This window comes from Bidens hawaiensis, unplaced genomic scaffold (assembly GCF_021521415.1).
Source record: "Bidens hawaiensis isolate Kalapana, Puna unplaced genomic scaffold, B.hawaiensis_p1.1 tig00001369_1, whole genome shotgun sequence".
NCBI classification, from domain to species: Eukaryota; Viridiplantae; Streptophyta; class Magnoliopsida; order Asterales; family Asteraceae; genus Bidens; species Bidens hawaiensis.
This window is the reverse complement of record NW_027491077.1, coordinates 2,546,998-2,566,308: the sequence shown is the minus strand read 5'-3', so window position 1 is coordinate 2,566,308 and position 19,311 is coordinate 2,546,998. Positions and strand designations below refer to the sequence as shown.

Genomic DNA, 19,311 nt, shown 5'->3' with positions numbered 1-19,311 from the left:
CTAATGGGTGTAGTTTAACTTAAAACAACATATGACACTAGATTCGTTAAAAATAAAACCAACTTTGTTGATGTGTCTTCCAGAAGCAGCTTACGACGACTTTGGTTTAACTGGTCAGCAACGGTAGCCAATGTGAAACTACTTGGGAACAAGTCAACTCGGTCAATTGGCCAACCAAGTTTATTTGTCAAATTGGTCATGACGTGGTCAATCAGTTTCATATTTTGATTATTGACCTTATTTTTATTTTGTTAATGTTTCTTACGATATTTAAAGAGAAAATGATGTTAAGTTTCTCCATGATGATTAATTCATGATGACGATTTTGATTATCCATTGTTTTAAAAAAATATGACAAAAAATCTATGCATTTGTCTGAGGGAAATAATATAACTTTCCTTTTTTTTCTTTTCTTCTTATTTTTTTTTCTGTTTTGAACTTTGATTTTGTTAAATCTTATTTGAGCAATGATTGATTTGATTTGGTTGAATGAGCGTATTGATGATGAAGTTATTTGACAATATCTTCCGAAGCGTGAATAATAATACGTTATTGAATAAATATCGTCTTATTCATTCTGAATTTGGTGTTCTTGTTTTTTGTTTTTTTTTTTGCTATGTTTTGGTTTTGATTTCAGAATTTTGGGTCATGAATTATAACTGGTTTTATGTTTTAAGATTATTTGAGGTGAAAATGACTAATTATCTCAGTGTTACAATTTCAAGCTACAAATCACATCCAAACATCCCTAACCTATGTCTTACTCATTTATGTAGGACCTTTACAAGCCTAACCAAACTCTTTGGAGTGTTTGGAATCAATAAAAGAGCATTCAATGGTGGTTTCTCCTTGTTCAGGCGTGTTCAGATTTTTAATATCCTTATGAAAAAAATGTACATTAGAATAATGATCTAATATGTAATCTTTGTACATTTTGCAGGGAATTGGAATGCCTTCTCTTGGATCATTTACGACTATGATGTAGTGAAGTTCCTATTCTCAAAATCATAATATGATGCAGTTACAGAAGCCCTTATTATGCAAGTAAGCCTTTGTAATTTTTATAACAGTTGAAACAGAAGCCCTTATTATACAATTAAGCCTTTGTAATTTTTATAATAGTTAATTATTTCATCTCACCTTTCTAAGGAAGAGAAAGACGAACTTCTTAGGGTTCTTAAAAGACAATAGAAACTAATTGCAAGCATCAACAGGTCCCCTACAATTTTGAGTCGTAAACTATGACTATTGTGGCCGATATTTAGCAGCAACACATAGTTTATATTCCTAATATATGTGAATACGCCAAAAGTAACCTTTTGATTACCACATGTGTTTTTAATTTTATTTTTTGATTAGGTTGAGGAACATGGAAATGATTCTCTTCTGAACTGTGAAAAAACAGTGTTGAACAATTGGTCTTTCGTGATGACATGAAGTAATTGTGTTTACCCTTTTCTTTATAATGTTATAATGATGGAATTTTAAATTTCTAAACGAAAATTTGTTTCATATGAAATATGGAGCAGTACTTGCTGCTTGCAGCAATTATGCATTTTGGCAATATTGTGTCACCATAGTTGGATAAATTAAGGGACGCCGTACGTATTTCATATATTAAAAAGTTATGATGTAATAGTTTTAGCTCTTCTTCACATAGTGTTTATATACAGTTTTTATGTTTCAATAGCTAACTTGCGCTTCAAGTTTTTTTTCCTGGTCTTGTGAATTTAAATTTCAATTCATTATGACATATGACAATAGTACGTACGGGTCAATTTGACACAACATTATACTTCATATTCAAAACTGTCAAATCTTATATGTTTGGTTCCATGTTACCGTTTGTGATGCATGTGCTGATATACTATGCAACAAATGTCTGGTCATGAACCACACACACACACCACACACACACACAAACATATACATATAATTTAAACGGGCCCATTTTATGTTTATATTTATACAAATATGGCTACTTACGTATTTATTTAAATTATACAAAAGGAAATAAACAAACATAAATGAACGAACTCAACGAACGTGCATGAACATAAATAAAGGAAAAAAACATGTGTTCGTGTTCGTTCGTTTAGTTAAATGAATAAAAAAAATTGTTTACGTTTGTAAATATATGAACTTTCTGCCAAACAGTTCATGAATGTTTGGTTTGTTTATTGGCCTATGGCTAGGCCAATCCATCTATTGGTGTTGTTCAATATGGTGCCAACTTGTGAGTTATGAATTTTCATTTCATGCTTATATAATATTATATTTTAACTTAGGAAATCCCTACTTATATGATCAAATTTCATTGCAGGTTGGCACTACAATTGGTGAACTTAAATAATTACATATTCTTCATTCATTTAGTATCTTTTAATGTCATGAGGTTAATGAGTGTTAAGGTTTTGGTTCTTGATGAAGCCGATCATTTGTTAGACTTGGGATTTTGCAAAGACATTAAAAAAAATAATAGCAGTGGCTCCAGAACTGAGACAAAGGTTATCAGCCACAGTCTTGTCTGAGGTCTTCTTTTAACAAACGATTTAGTTGCACCGCTAGACCAGTATTTGCACTATTGTACTCTCTTTTAAAAGATAATATTGCAGATGATCTTTACTATAAGTTCGAAGGGTCTTATTCTTGTATCTTCTAATATGTCCGCACGTGGAGGCGATTATCCGAATATAGCTTTTTATTTAAGTATGATCAACCTATATTTAAAACATACCCAATTTTACTTTAGACCAAAACTCTTCTGACAAAAAATCTTGTACTGGTCGGGTTTCCGACCAGTAAAGCCCGGTACATTCATCGATTTGGATGTAAAGGAAAATTAGGGCGGGGATATTCTTATTAGCATTACGGGATCAATTATATTTGTCTACAATCTAAAGGTTGACTTTTTTTAATCTTTAGGCTATTATTTTTTTACTTTACTGATGGTCAATACGACAGTTCAAAAACCTTGCAGCTCGCTCGAAGTTCACTTGAAAAAAGCTTGTTTGTAAATATATCAATGGATGACGATGGTTTTTGTGTGGATCTCGGTGAAAAGACATCAATGGATGACGTTGACCTGCAAGATTCATCTCCTGTGTCCGCTACTCGAGAAGAAGCTGCATCATAAGCCTTGTAAATGTCTTTTGGATATGGGATTTATGCCCAAAGTAAGCATAAGGATTCTATAGTTTTTTAATATGTGATTATAATTTTTATTCGGACAAGTTCTCTGTAAAATAAATCTTTTTAATATTAAGCTATGAAATAAAATGATTTATAAAGTTCATATTTATTTAAACAATCTTTTTGTGAATTATCAAAAAACGTAGCATTTATGACCAAAACTGGAAAACCATCCGCAAGTATAAAGCATTTATACAAATACCATTAAAAAACTGTAATGTAAATGTCTCCGCTGCATTCGGGCGGGTACCTAATAATAATAATAATAATAAAAGTTAAAAAGACTGTCAGTTTAATTAATTAAAATAATTAAACTTTGGATAGAAGTACGGTGTGCCTACATCCCACACTCCCCAGACCCTACTTATAACTTTGCTGTCGGTAGGATTTTACTGGGTATGATTGATTGATTGATTGATTGAAGTTTCGTATGCTATTTGCTACATTATTTATTTTGATTTCTAATAACAATAGTAGCAATAGCAGTAACAGTAGTAGTAGTGTAGTAGTAACTAGTCTTTTGTTTTGACTTTGAAGCAATTAACCGACTCACGTATTGGATGACATCATGAGCTACAGAGGATAATTCAAGAAAATTGAATCTTGGGTTTTAAAAGCAAAGGGCTGGATATGGACTTTGGAAAAATTAAAAAAGGGGCTGGCTATTGGATGACATCTTGAGCTACGGTGGAGTATGTCGCAAGTCTTTTGAAGGGGTTTAATATATAAAGGGGGAAGGCACAGAATGATTGGAGACGAAAGAAAATGAAACAGGAGATTGCTTGGAGTATTATTGAAGTTGCTGCAAGGATTGAAGATTAGGCTCTTGCTTTCGGGTTAGATCATTCGGTTATTGTTTCGGTTTTATGTTATTATTATTTTCAGATATTGAAAACATGATTTTCATATTAATATTTTATTGTTCGTCATTGAATGAGTAGCTAAACTATTAGAATTGCCTAGGTTTTGTTGATTGACGATGTGTTGACGATTGTTTTGGGTTGATTAACAAACATATAATTGATTTTCTATTGTCAAGTTCTTATTATTTTGATTTTATTCAATAATTGCTATTGAGTTTGTTGAATATTATATTAATTAAACACATGTGATTTTATATTTACATGAATTAGTTTTGTGTTTGGTTTAGGATTGCATGTTAGACTGATTACATGGTGTTTCGGTTGTTTATGGTAGATATCACCATAGGGTTTGATTGGTTAGAGTTGTTTATCTCAGTAGTTCATTCCTTTTAGTAGGACCAAGACATTAGGAGTTAGTTTATCTCTCCGGTCTAGTCAATTTAGTTAGCCGTTGCGAGACCTCGATCAGTTTTCTAGCTGTTGATTAGGCTAATTTGTTAGTCAAGTTATTTAATCTTCAATAATAATTACCCCTTATTCCCTAGGTTTGTTAGGATTACTAGCCTTATAGGAGTATGTTATTTTGTTAAAAACAAATAATAAATCATTTGGGTAGTTAGAAAAACTACCATGCTTTATCCTTCTTACTAGAAGTTTTTAGAGGACTTTAGTAAAAAAAGCTGTGGGACCTATTTTCCCTTTTCATTGTCTTGTTAGATCATCTTTAGAACCTGGTTTCATGTGTTCGTTTTCACCCAAGCGTCGATGATAGTCGTTAAGATACCTTACATAGGTGGTTCACCTTTGTAAGTCCCAATCAGGATCTTTCAATGTGATATCAAACAAACTCGTTTTTAGGCGGAAACTAACAACAAGGTGATTCAAGAATAACGATGAACAAACACAAATCAACACACAATAGGCTTCAAAACACACGTTATATTAACGTCTGGTGCTTAAGCCCTCAATATTGATTACAAGATGATAGGAATGCAAAACTATGTAACCTGCTAACAACTGCCAACCTAGTTAATGATTAACTTACTCGTCTTCTAATGACCTAATACAATACATATAAAGCCTAGCAAACCTACGGCTAAATCCCAAAACACATGCCCACTGAAAACACTATGTATTCGGTGTTACATACATACCAAGCTCAATAAGAACAAGTATAAACCATCTTATAATCATAGCCCAACAATCTCCCCCTTGGTTTATAGCTTTATCTTCATTCATGGTCCATAACTTCGAAAACCGCTTCACGATGAGCTCCAGCCCACAATCCAGTTCGAATAATTGAACCCACCATACCCGTGAACTGTTTAGCGACATGGTCGAAAAGGGGCTCAACCTCAATTTGAAAGCCACTAATGTTCTTGATATATTTTTCTCCAAACCACAAAAGGTCTCATGGATCAACCAACACGTATTGTCCCTTCTTCACCCTTATAATTATGGTAGAATTCTCTTCATTATAAGCCCAAAACTTCATTTCATCAAGAACGTTGTCAGTAAATCCCTTGGTGATCGGTATTGATTTAGCTTTTGTAGTTGGAGGCCACATGACATTTAGCATAGGCTTGTTGGTATGAGGATCACGAACACCCTTACGAATGACTCAGCGGTAGGCATGTCCAGAAATCCCTTCTCAACTTGCTTGCACATGAAGGTCCAAATTTTGCTCACCTTCATCTCATTGCTCAGGTTGTGGAACGTAGCTCGACTCAGGTCACTCAGATCAACCTTTATCCAGGAACTGAAATCATTCGTTTTCTTGTAAAACTCCATGTTTCCTGATTTACGTTTGACCCACCACATCTCTTTCTCAGTGTCATAACCCCACGAAATAATACCAGAAGAATCATCATATTTGTTAGAGAATCCTTTCTTGAGTTCCACCACAAACTTCTCAGGATGATCAGAAGATGTCATATCCTGGTTTGAGTTCTTCATAATATAAATCTTCCTTTTCAACCTCTCCCTTTATTCTGCAGATTTTGGTGGGGCATTGATGAATTTCTCCAGAAGTTCCCATGTATCAACATTAGAGGACGGGAACGAACTGGAGCCACCAAAGTCAGGCATATAATGAGCACTATGTCCTGTGTCGAGGTCTGGAAGAGATCTACAACCTCCTGTGCCTCCCAAACTGTCACCACCATCATCGTCATCACTACTATCCCCCACACCTTTAAAATCAGATCCAAACCGTTTTATGAGTTTTTGTTTTAGGTCAAAGTATAAAGCAGCGAGATCGTCCATGCTGGCTTGAAGCTCTTTAATCATGGAATCTTTTTCTGTGTTGCTAGCTTCAAGCTCTTGGATTTGAACATATTTAACGATAGAGTCTTGTTCCAAATCAAACACTCTGCGTTGAAGGGCATGCACATCAACATGTTTGGGCTCGATAAATACGCCATTTCTCTTCCTTTGTAGAAAAGTGCCTTGCAATAACAGAATGTGGCAATCTTTTCTGAAGCACTCGATCTTCCTTTACCCACCGGATCAGATGACCAAAGGTTTCAAAAAATGATTCGACGTGAGCCCCAAAATCAAACTCTGGAACTTTCTCATCGTCAATTGGATCTGTAGAGGGTTGGGCTTGAAAAGTTGGGCGTGTGTCAGTTTGAGCTTCAACAGTAGGCTCAGTTGTTATTATTTGTTCAGTTTACATAGGATCAATTTTCAGAACACCCGGTCTTGGATCTCTTCTTATGTGTTTACGTGGAATAAGACCGGTGTCTTCTTCTTCTTCTTCTTCTTCTTCTTCTTCTTCTTCTTCTTCTTCTTCTTCTTCTTCTTCTTCTGTTACAGCAACTGATCGAGGAGGTTTCAATGCAGTCGACTGTAGTCTTTCTTTCAAAGCCTCAATCTATTCAGGTGTGGGCACAATTTTTTTACCGGTTCTTGAAGTTCTCTCTCTGTAGTTTGGGATGAAGAGTTGTCAGCTTCATCATCAGACAAAATCTAAAAGGCAGTAACGGGCCTCTGAGCAGGAACAGAGCGTTCCTCAGCAACAACAGCACCTTGGCCCCTTTCCTTGATTTCTTCATTAGGCCAAAGGTGTTCAGTCCCATACCCTTCAGATCAAAAGTTTCTACTAATCGAACAAGGTCAGGATAATGAGAATCAAAGATCATCTATAGAAACCTCAGATACATAAGGAACATCTACTTCTTCTTCCACTTCAGGTTGCTTATAATCACACTAAGGACAAATTTACAATAGTTGTCATCTGTGTGGGGCTGATCTCATCAGAGCCTCCATTTCTTCCCGAGACATGCGTGAAGAATGTGTGAATCAGACAACTCCAGTATAGACGAAATAAATTCTTGATAGCTGGAGGATAAACTCTTTCATAGCCCATTAGCTGCACAATCTCTACCAAAGGCTCGCTTCAGCATTTTGTAGGGTGATCAGGTTGATCACCAAACAACAGCACGTCACGAACAATGGCTTCAGAGATTAACACCGTTCTCTTATGTATGGTTAATCCAATAGTAACCACTCCCCCGACACCACGCTGATTAATCGAGGCGTTGCTCCAGAAGTCTGTCACCATCTTCTTGCAGATTACAGGATTTTCTCGTAATGTGTGAGAAATCCTGCATGTGTTCAGCCCAACGATCATGGATTTGAATTCATTTTTGGTTGGAGAATGATCAAACAGGCTTCCAGAAATATTTTGCGAGTAAACAAACTTGAGAGGTTCTTGATCAGGCATGACTGCAACAAACGAGTCAAGTTAGATACGTATTAAATTATGTCCATGGTCAATATTCTTTTACATTTGATTTTCTTTCAAGTTTGATAACATAATGATATTATAGGGACCAAAACTTAAAATGATGAAACTATAAACCCCTCATTGAAATTTAGTCCAAACAATAATTTTGTTAATCTATTAAATGATTTTTCTACCCAAGATGAACGTTTTCGGTCAACAAGTAGAGTTTTCAGTCAATAATAAGAGTTTTCGGTCAGCCATATGTGTTCTCGGTCAAACTATACAAAGAACCTTGTGTTTTCTGGTTGACCTGGGGTTCTCGGTCAACCCAAACAGAGAACTCATGGATTTCCATAAGGAAACCCCTAATGATCAGCCTCGAATTTCGAGCTTCCATCTCCAACAAGCTTACCCCAAAAACATGATCTTTCACCATCATCAATAACCAAACATCCATAAAAAAACCTAATTCAAACTAATCGGACACGAAGTAACCCCAAATTCCAAACGACGAATGCCAAAGAGTTTTCACACCTTCAAAATATAAGATACATCATTATTTAGACTACCTTTAGCAAACAGTCTTTTAACCTAAAGATGGTTTTAAGAGATAAAGTATTTTCAGATAGTCTTGAGATCTTAGATATTCAATCTTTGGCTTAGAAGGAAAGTGGAAAAGTGAAGACGATGCACGGTTCATCTTTTCCCTATTATTTAAAAAATTTTGGGCCGAGAATTCAGTGGGCCTCAATCACCTTATTGAGAAACACTTGGGACAAAGCATATGGGTCAAGAGAACACATGAGATAAAAACCTGATCCATAACTATTTGAGAAAACGATTCCTTAGCACACTTGTTTCGATAAGATTAAGATTGAGGTAAAACTAAAGACGTAAAAATAAAACTAAAAAAGACAAAAAAAAAAAAAATGAAAACACCTAGTTTTACTACCCAATTAGGCTTTCAGTAATTCTAATACATTTCGGGATCAAATTTCAGTTCTGTCACATGAGCAAATTTTTATGAAAAGATCCTAACATGGAATCATATTGACTAAGATAGTTTCACAATAGTTCACTTTCAACATTATTATGACATATTGGACAGGTTGATAGCAGGTATTTAGATACTTAGCATGATTTTCATTGCATGATTTAGGTTTAATTAGGCATGAATCTTATATGGACATCACTTATGGACCCATGATGCCTCTTATCTCTTCTCAAAGCTTATTTGGTTTTCTCCAAAATACCCCAGTTTTACTTAAACCCTGTAGTGCTTGATCAAAAGATTTTGACTTTGACTATATAAACAAAACTTTAAGCTTTAAAGTTAAATGTTGGACTTACATGTCGTCCGGACATATAAGCCTTTCATTCAGAGTGTTTAGGACTTACTTGATTGCCCCACCCATGTAGTTCTAGTTTGACCCTTTAAAGCTTTTTTTTTAAAAAAAAAAACAATTTCTAAATTTTATACTTTTCTCACAGTAACTTTTTTTAATATAAGTAAAGCAACTAAAGATCATAAATATTTTGGTGATCAAGATGCTGACGGTCTTGTACATGAATGGGTAATTGTTGTTCTGCCTATCATTTGGAGAGATTTATCTAGAGACATGCATAAATTTTTAAAATGACTCTGCACGGTAAGTTTGGCAAAATTAGTTTATATCCCTTCAGTCTTTTACGCACCATGAAAAGCTACCATACTTATAAATGACTGTTCAAAAGACTTTTTAGCCTAATAACTTCACACGTTAGGTACACAAAATCAATTTACCTACCATTCCCCCAAAGGTTGGATCGAATTTTCATTTAGAGAAAAAAAACTTAAGCTTCTATAAAGCTTGTAACTAAATAATCATATCACATATCTATGAGAAAAAGAACCAAAAGCCACATTTGTTTTAAAAATACACAATTTTTTATTTTATTTTATTTTTTTTATTTATTTTTTCTAAAGACACAAGCACATTCTTTTTGTATTTTGTATTTTCTCCCTCTTAATTTGTGCAAAAATTTTAACAAATCGAAAAACTTTTATGTACAAATTTAACCCCAAGAAAACTCAATCGTCGAAACATAGAATTTTAAAGAACCCAACAAGCATATTGAATCTGGCTGTTCCGACCGGGTTTGTAAAAAGGTCCGCCACATTATTATCTGTGTGGATAATTTCAAGATGAATTAATTTACGGTCGTAACAGTCACGAATGAAATGAATGTTGAGTCAAAGATTTGACATGATATGACTTGAGAGGGATTGGAATCTTCTCAACACTCCTCAGATATGGTTAAGAATGAAAACTGAGCACACTTGGACCTCCCAGCAAGGTTTTACTTGTCCTAGCAAGGTATTTTGCCTTTCGGGCAAGGTTATCTTCTTGAAGTCTTCTTTAGTGTCAATCAGAGTAGGTTTCAATTTGTCAAGCAAGGTTTCTCTTCATAACCAAGCAAGGTTTGCTTCCGAGTAAGCTCTAGGCTAACCAAGCTTTTGAAGCCAAGTATTTGGAAGATCTAGCAAGGTATTCTTTAATAAAAAAGTGATCTGAGTATGCTTGATGAAACTTGACAAAGAATTATCTTAAGAACTTTGTCGGGCAAGGTTTAATTCCGAGCAAGCTATAGTGTTATCAGCACGTTTGGGTTTGCTTAATAAGTTATCATTTGACAAAGGGTTGAAAGGATCTCTGAAGAACATGTTTGCTCGTTAATATCGGGCAAAGTTTGGTATGATCAATGATGTGGTTAAAACAGTCAATTAAATATTAACTAAATTAAACAAATAATAAAAACTAGACCTAAGACTCAATTACAAAAAATACCGGCAAGTGAACCGATCAATTGTACTAAAGCTAAGTAAGTCCGGAATATCGAACCCACAGGACTCTATAAATTACGTAAATTAACTAATTAGACTCGACTTACGACACGACTATTTATTATTAATGTTTTAAGGGGGTTTTTAAACTAATATTAAACTAAGAAAGTAAATAAACAAGTAAACTAGAAACAAGCAATAAATCACAAGATCGAAACCAATAAGAGACGGAATCTACCTACGTAACAATCCCATGCATAAACAATCATCAAGCAAAGGACAAAAAATATGATGTGGAAACTGATCTCTAACCATATTCATCTAACAAACCCTAGAGGACCCTCGATCTCATTGAGTAAAATCCTAAAGAATAACTATTAGATTATTAAGCAATTAGTTGGATTGATTTCCTCACAGTTATCAATTAGGGTTAATTAATAGTATCTAAAGCAAGCAATCTCACAAAACAATAAACCCTAGATAACTTGATAAACTAAACAGGACATCATGAACAAGGATCAACACAATAACCAGGCAAGAATACTGTCACTAATCTAACCAAGAATGTGATTGACCAAGACACATGAATAACTTCTCACCTCACTGCTATTGGAGTTCAGCAGACAATTCAAAATCATAATAAAGGATCAACAAACTTCTATGATCTAATAGGCCTATTCAATCACAATAATCAAAACACCAAGTAATGATTAAACATAAACCATAAATCTAAAGAACACAATCAAGAGATAAAAGATCTATGTGAAGCAATAGTTAATAATCAACCAAGATAATAAACACTCATATGCATCATGAAAGCAAAATCAAGTCTTTACTATTAATATAACGAAACCATAATAAAAAAATAGTCCAATGCAAAAATCAAATCAAAACATGTTCATCAAACCTAGGTAGACATGAAGTCTAGCCTAGAATCATTATTAAAAACAATCCCAAACAAGTATTAAAAACAAAGAAGAAAGACATGATAAAACCAATGAACAAGGAACGAAAGTTAGAGCGATAAAACCCTTGTTAATTGATCCTTAAACACCTCCTTGAAAGACTTCTTGATCTTCTTTGATTCCTAGCTTCAAAACACCTCTAATCTCTTGGTTTTTCTCTCAAAAACGACTGCAACCACTTGTATATTCGTCTAGGTTTATAATGATATGTTTTTATAATGCATAATGGGGTTAAACTTGTTGAAAATTGCTGAACAGAGGCCCTAGGCCCTAGGTTTATAATGATATGTTTTTATAAAAGACAAACTCGTTAACGCCCCAATCATGGTTGCTCTCGACTGGTCGTTACCGTTCGAGTTGATGTGTGACGCAAGCGACTTCGCAGTCGGAGCGGTTCTTGGACAACAGAAGGATAAACATTTCCATCCGATCTACTATGCGAGCCGGACCTTAAATGGCGCATATGAAAGCTATACCACCACCGAAAAAGAGCTTTTAGCTGTGGTGTTCGCTTTCGACAAATTTAGGTCCTATCTGGTTTTGTCCAAAACGATTGTTTATACGGATCATGCCGCTATTAGATATCTTTTCAGCAAGCAGGATGCTAAGCCTCGTCTTATCCGATGGATCCTGTTGCTGCAAGAGTTCGATATAGAGATCCGTGATAAAAAGGGGGCCGAGAATGTGGCTGCTGATCATCTTTCACGACTAGAGGGAGTTGATTTAGAGGATTCGGGAGTTAGGATCGACGATCGTTTTCCGACGGAGAGTCTGATGTTTGTTACTGCACAAGAGGAAGGTTTTCCATGGTTTGCTGATTTCGCGAACTATCTTGCTGACGGATACCTCCCAAAGATGCCTTACCAGCAAAAGAAGAAATTCTTTGCTGACATCAAATTTTACCTTTGGGACGATCCATATCTTTTCCGCATTGGTGCTGATCAGCTTATTAGGAGGTGTGTAGATGTCAAGGAAGGATGGCAAATTTTGAGCCATTGTCATGTGGGACCAACTGGAGGTCACCACGGTGTGAGTTCTACGGCAAAGAAAGTCTTTGATTCTGGTTTTTACTGGCCGTCTATTTTTAAGGATGCTCACCTGTTCGTTAAGAGTTGCGATCGTTGCCAGCGTGTCGGCAACATTTCTTCGCGAAACGAAATGCCCCAGAATTCCATTCAAGTTTGTGAGGTTTTTGATATCTGGGGTATTGATTTCATGGGACCGTTTCCATCCTCGCGTGGAAACAAATACATACTCGTGGCCGTCGATTACGTGTCTAAGTGGGTTGAGGCCAAAGCTCTACCCACCAATGATGCCCGAGTGGTAGTCCGTTTTCTGAAAAATCTATTTGCTCGTTTTGGAGTCCCGAAAGCCTTGATCAGTGATCGAGGTACTGACTTTTGCAACTCGCAGATGGATAAGGCGTTGAAGTGTTATGGGGTCACCCATCGGCTTGCGACCGCCTACCACCCACAGACTAGTGGGCAAGTAGAAGTGAGTAATCGTGGAATCAAACGTATTGTCTGGTCCGTTTCGGATCGGATCTTAATCAATCATGTCATAACTCGCACAAAATTAATCGTGTTGACAAGAGAGTTAATGACGGGTTACTATGTTTAGAAAGATGACCGTTTGTTAAAGGCGGAATCAATAACAAACATACGGATGCAATGAATATTCAAAATACGAGGACACACGAAGGATTCACTCAAAAGATTTCCATTTATATAATGTTAATCATACAAAAGGATAATCGATTAGGGTTTAGGAGGAATCCTAGGACAGCCGTCACACACAAAATATTCTCTTAATTAATGTGTCGGTCTTATCCTCTCTGTCACTCGTATTGCGTGTTGGCCTGCCAACCTAGGACAGCTGTCATTCCTTCTAGAAACCCTATCCGATAGTACATATTCAATTTACATATTCAAAAATTATACTAAGTGTAAAACAAGTCTTCCGGGCAAGCTTTTCATTAAACTTCAGTCTCCGAGTACGCAGTGTACTCGATCTTCCTTCAGACTTGGTAAACATAGAAGTGTACTCGGAATCAGTTTCCGGGTAGACTTTTACTTAAAGAATATTTTACCAAGTAAAATATTCACCGAGTAGACTTCAATCTCCTTGGACTTATCAAACTTTGCTTGACAAATCCTTACGAGCAACCTTGTTCTTCTATGATCCTGTTCGGCTCATTGTTAGTTAAACAACTTATTGATAAGGCGTACTCGGGAGTACATCCTTACTCGAGCAGAACCTTACTCGATATAACTTAGAGATATTCCATCAACTCATCAAGTATACTCGGACCATAATTATTAAAGAATACCTTGCCCGGTCTTCCAATTACTTGGCTTCTTGGACTTGGTTGACCAAACCTTACTCGGAAGAGTAAAATACTTGGTCTTGAAGAACAATCCTGCTTGACAAAGTGAACCTTACTCGGATATGCCAAATAGATGAACCTTACTCGGAAATCACTAAAAAGCATACCTTGCTCGGATATCCACTTAAGAAGATTATTTGAAGTAAACTGTACCCGGAAGGCAAAATCTCGTACTCGGCTAAGTAAAAGCTTACTCGAAGGTCCAAGGTGTACCCGGATTCAATACTTAGCAGTTTCTGAGGAGGTTGAGAAGATTCCAATCTTCAATATTCTTCATTTAGGACAAATCTCCTCATTTGGGTCAAACTCTTGACCCAACAATCTCCTACAAGATTGGAACACCTCAGCTGACCCAAAACACTCTATGGTTACTTACACTTTGCAAAATACACATCAAATTTCATAATTTAATTACATAAGTAAAAATTACATAATCAAAGGTTTGTTCGAAGACATTACAAAGCAAAGCCTATTCTATCTCATTTGTCTTTTCCTCTCATTGTAGGCTGCTTGTCTTCTCAGCTGGATCACAGATGCTGCCCTTTCTCTGAATATATTGAGCACTTGGTAGTGATTGTGTCCTTCTTGTATCACCAAGTCTCTTATATCAGCAAGATCATCATTATGTAGGCATGTCAGATCTGCATCCTTCTTGATTGTTGCCAAGGCCTTCCCATCTGAATTCCTCAGCACATAGTGGCCAGTGTCTTCTTTGTATTCAACTTCTATAATGACACCGTTCTTCTGCACTGTGTAATTTGGCCTTCTCATCCTTCTTCCCAAGCTTATACAAGTCTCCATGTTGGACAGAGAATTCTGATCTCGGACTCTTATCAGGTAGTTCAGTTCAGCCCTGTCCATTTTCTTCAGTTTTTCTGACATCTTTGACTTGTGAAGTTGGATCAGTCTCCAACTTCTCTTTTCTTTCAAAAATTTGAACCCATCAGCAGCCTGTTCTTGCAGATACTTAGATAAGTCATTCATCTGTCTTCCTGCTGATCTGTCCTTGTTCCTGTAATCATATAAGTGAAGTGTGGCCATCCTTCTTAATTGATCTTCATTATACTCACGGAAGTCACTTCTGACCACAATCTCCCTTAGCATTCTGCTCTCCATAATCACGTTCATAGAATCAGTAACTAAATCATAGTACAGCTCTCTGGGTAGATCCACATCAGACTGTGGTCTTGTTCTTTGTTGCACTGAACTGCTTGATTCACCTCTTCCACCATGACCTCTTCCTCTAGGGAATCTCTGATGAAATGGAGGTCTAATAGGAATGGACTTTCTTGGCTTTTCAGGACCCAAATTAAAGAATTTTCTGTATGTGGCCTCCACCATTTCAGTTGGTAAATTTTCAAGCTCTCTCACATTCACCCCATGCTTGTGAAGCTCATTCAACATCTTTGCCATTCCCACTGTATTTGCTGATCTGGCTGGTACAAACCTTCCATCTGCATAATACCTAGGGTTTTCACCCTCCCTTAAGGCCTTTTCCCATTCTGCCTTTTGGATATAAAATAAGTCTTTCAGATCAACCTTTTCCAGGGCATTGAAATCAGCTTCAGTCATGCCTCTTTGATGTATCATTATGTTCCTGAGGATGTTTATCATTTCCTCATTCTCCCATGGCAAGAACTTCTCTTCATCAGACTCAGGCTCAGGCTGTTCTGGCTGAGGGATAGGAGCTTTATCAATTTTCTCTAGTTCCTTCTCTTTCTCCCTCACAGTCTTGATCCTTCTTCTCTTCACAGGTGGCTCACCATCAGTTTCTTTCATAATTGAGCTCTCAGTTTGGACCCTTTTCATCTCTTTCTTTTTCATTTTGGAATATTGGTCAAATACTGCCTCTTTGCTCAAGTTTCTCACAACCTCAGACTTTATCCCTTTCTCAATCAGATAACCACACATTCCATCATACTTTTTCTTTAATTCTTCCAATTCAATCTTATCATCTTGTTTCACAAACTTTTCTGCAACTATCTCTTTCTCACTGTTATAAAGATCTTGAATTTGTTCAGCAGTGTATTTTTCTAAAGCAGCTTCAGGATAGCCTCTAACCTTCAAAAAAGTTTTATAGTGCTTAGTATTTTTCTTTCTTTTCTCAACCTTCTTTAGGACTTCCTCTGCATTTATTTCAATTATGCCCCTTTGAATATAAGTCATTTCAGCTTGAGGGGTCTCAGCATTAGAGCTTGTGTCAACTTTCTCACCTCCTTGATCAGGGTGATCATCACCCTTTCCATCAGACTCCTCAGAGTCATCCTCCCCATCATCTGATAGATCATTCATGGCATCTGTCTTTGGTTCATCAGAGGCAGGATGCTCTGGTTCAGTAACATCAACATCATGAACCTCAACCTCAGGGACATCAACATCAGGGACCCCTGGTAATTTTTCTCCTGGTTTCAGTGTTTTCAAGGGGATTGCCCTGATTGGTTCATCATCAGTCTGTTCAGCAGATTTCTTTCTTCTTTGATAGGTCTTTTCATATCTTCTTTCTCCCCAGTTACTAGCAGGGTTCTTTTTCATATCCTCCTTAACCTGTTCTGCCCATTTCTTTGCAGCTGCAGATGTAATTGACTCCCCAATCTCTTCAGGTATAATCATGTCAGTGTTAAGATTGGTTGATGGTTCAGCAGTCTGCTCTTGTTGCTCCTGAAACTTGTTAACCACCATTCTCAAAGAGTCATCAAACTCTTGAGTTTTGTTCATATTCACCAGAATTTCAATAACCTCTTGATCTGCCACATCTTGAAATATTTCTTTAGCTACATTGGCTTCATTGATCAATAGGTCCTGCTGTGCCAACTCTTCTTCAGTCAAGGAATGGGCAATTGCTTCCCTTTCCATTGATTCTTTAATAAGTCTTTCTTTCTCAGCAAGAGCAGCAGCAGCAGCAGTATCTATAAAGGATACATCTTTTTCAACATATACAGCAGGCTCATCCTCTGTTGCTATCCCTTTGCCTTTTTCTTTTCTTTTTCTCAACTGCTCTTCAATCTCTTGCTCATCACTAGTTTCATATTCATCAATTTCTTTGAACAGTTGATCTAATTTCGAATCATGCTCTGCCCTCTTGGAACTAACTTCTTGATCATCTTCAGGTTCAGTGTTTATCAGTTCCTCAGTAGTAGCATTCTCATTCACATTCTCTACAGTCATCTCCTCATCCACAATATCAGTCAACTCTTCTGTAATCACATTCTCATCATCATTTGTTTCCTCTTCACACAACTCTTCTTCATTCTCATCACTAACATCATAATCATTCATAATCATTTTCAAACCATAATATCATCAATAGTCTCTGCATTAGTCATACCCACAACATCATCATTTATATTCTCCCCCTGTTTTGGGGCAGCTGAGGTCTTCTCAACCTCCTGCATTAGGGTTTGAATCATCAGTTCAGCTTCAGCTAACCTTTTTAACAACATTTCATTTTCATTTGTTAGCTCTTCATTCTTTCTACTCAACTCAACATTTTCATCCCTAACCTCCTCAACTCTCCTCTTCAACTCATCATTCCCTAACATTAGTTCAATATTTCTTTGAAGTGTGTTTTCTTGTTGGCTTGAGGGTGGGGTTGTAGGGAATGGTTCATAAGTGGGTTGTTCAGTGATGGATGGGGATTGTGTGTGTTGTGTGGAGGTTTCTGGTTGGTCTAGGTTGAAAGATTGAGGTGGTGTTTGATGTGGTGAGGTATGTGGTGGTGATTGTGGTAGTGTAGGGATAGGTTGTTCAAGTTCTTCATGTTGCTCCCCCTGTACTGGTGCCATAATCTCCATATCCAGACCATCTCCCCCATCATTTCCATCAACATCACCATCAGAGTCTCCTCCAGCACTCTCATCATCACTCCCTTCTTCCTCCTCTGAGCTCAGCTCAGGCACAGGCATAACAGCCAAATCATGGTTTAATAACCATGGCAGAATTTCAAATGGAATACTTGCATCAAAATTGTAAGAGACACCAGGATTCTTTATTCTCTTATAGGCATCGGGATCTTGCAGTTTATGGGTGGTTCCAATTGTTGGTAAATCTTGTAGTGTGCTATTGAATATGATCTGCAGGAATCTCGGGTACTGTAAAAATCTTTTTCTTTCCGGTTTCTTTAGATTCCCCACTAGCCCATCAAAGATCATCTTGGAAAAATTAAATGGCAGATCATAGATTGTTCCAACGGTGGCATTTGCTAGATCAAGACTCATCAGAGTCCAGGATCCCTTTCTCGGAGCAAATCCATGTATTATGTGATGAATCAGAAGTCTGTACAACATAGGAAATAAGCCCTTCTGAAACTGTCCCTCATGGACATTTCTTTGATACCCCATAGTTTCTCTGAAAATCTTCAACAGGTGCTTTGTATCGAAGCTGATGTGATTGTGATCATCGTCATTTAGTCTTAAACATCTTCTGATCAATCTTTCAGTGATCTGTATCTCCTCTCTGGCCACGGTTGCCTCGATTCGTCTTTCATTACCGTCTTCAATAAGCTCTGCTGATCTCCAGAAATCCAAGGAGTGATTTCTGTAGATAATCGGGCATTCAATGAGTGCAAAGCTAATGTTTGACCGTGCCATCCATACGATCATCCGAGCCATCGGTTCATTTTCTGGTGTTACTTGTCGTAGTGCGCACATATTGTGCTTTGGCTCAAACACATACTTCGGCTCGTTGTCTGCCATATCTGTAAACATACACAAACATATTCAAAGTGAAATTAGACATAAAGTTTAAAACTTTAGACAATTTCAAGTTATAAAAATGAAGAAGAAAGAGAGAAATCTTCAAGAACCTGTTCTTCGACAAATTAATAACCTAAACACATAAACAGAGTGTTAGTACTCGAATACATAATCAAGTCACAATCACAATCTAATCGTGATCGGAAAACATAAAATTTTATGCTTACCGAGTCGGAAATAAGTGGCTGATAAAAATTAGGGTTTGGATTAATCTTGAATTCGATAAGTCGGTTATTTTTCTTAGTAAGAGAGAGTTGCAGTGGAAGGAGAGAGATAGAGGGAAATAATGTAGAAGAAATTTGCCTAAGTCCCTCTTTTATACATTTTGAAAGTGGGATTTAAATGCTTTCTGTCTTCTTGTGAATTACTAGCTGTCAACCAGTAACGTTATCCACTTGATATATTAAAAACATTTAATCTCATTTAAAATCATAAGACCTTACTCGAAAATTTAATTTAACCAAAGTCTACTCGATCTTCTTCCACTAACAACCTTACTCGGTCAAACTTTACTCGAAAACTTTTCATTTTGAATGTGAAGTTTGCCCGAATACTTCTCTATTTAAACCTTGCTCGATCAAGTAAATTAATTTAAAGTTA

The 19,311-nt window shown here is 36.6% G+C and overlaps 1 non-coding gene across 1 annotated transcript; it reads left to right on the top strand.

The window, feature by feature from the left end:
• Positions 1-294: 294 nt before the first annotated feature.
• On the top strand, positions 295-384 carry LOC143572383 (small nucleolar RNA SNOR75). Its single transcript, XR_013142250.1, has one exon. It is a non-coding gene; the product is annotated as a small nucleolar RNA SNOR75 (small nucleolar RNA).
• Positions 385-19,311: the final 18,927 nt, after the last annotated feature.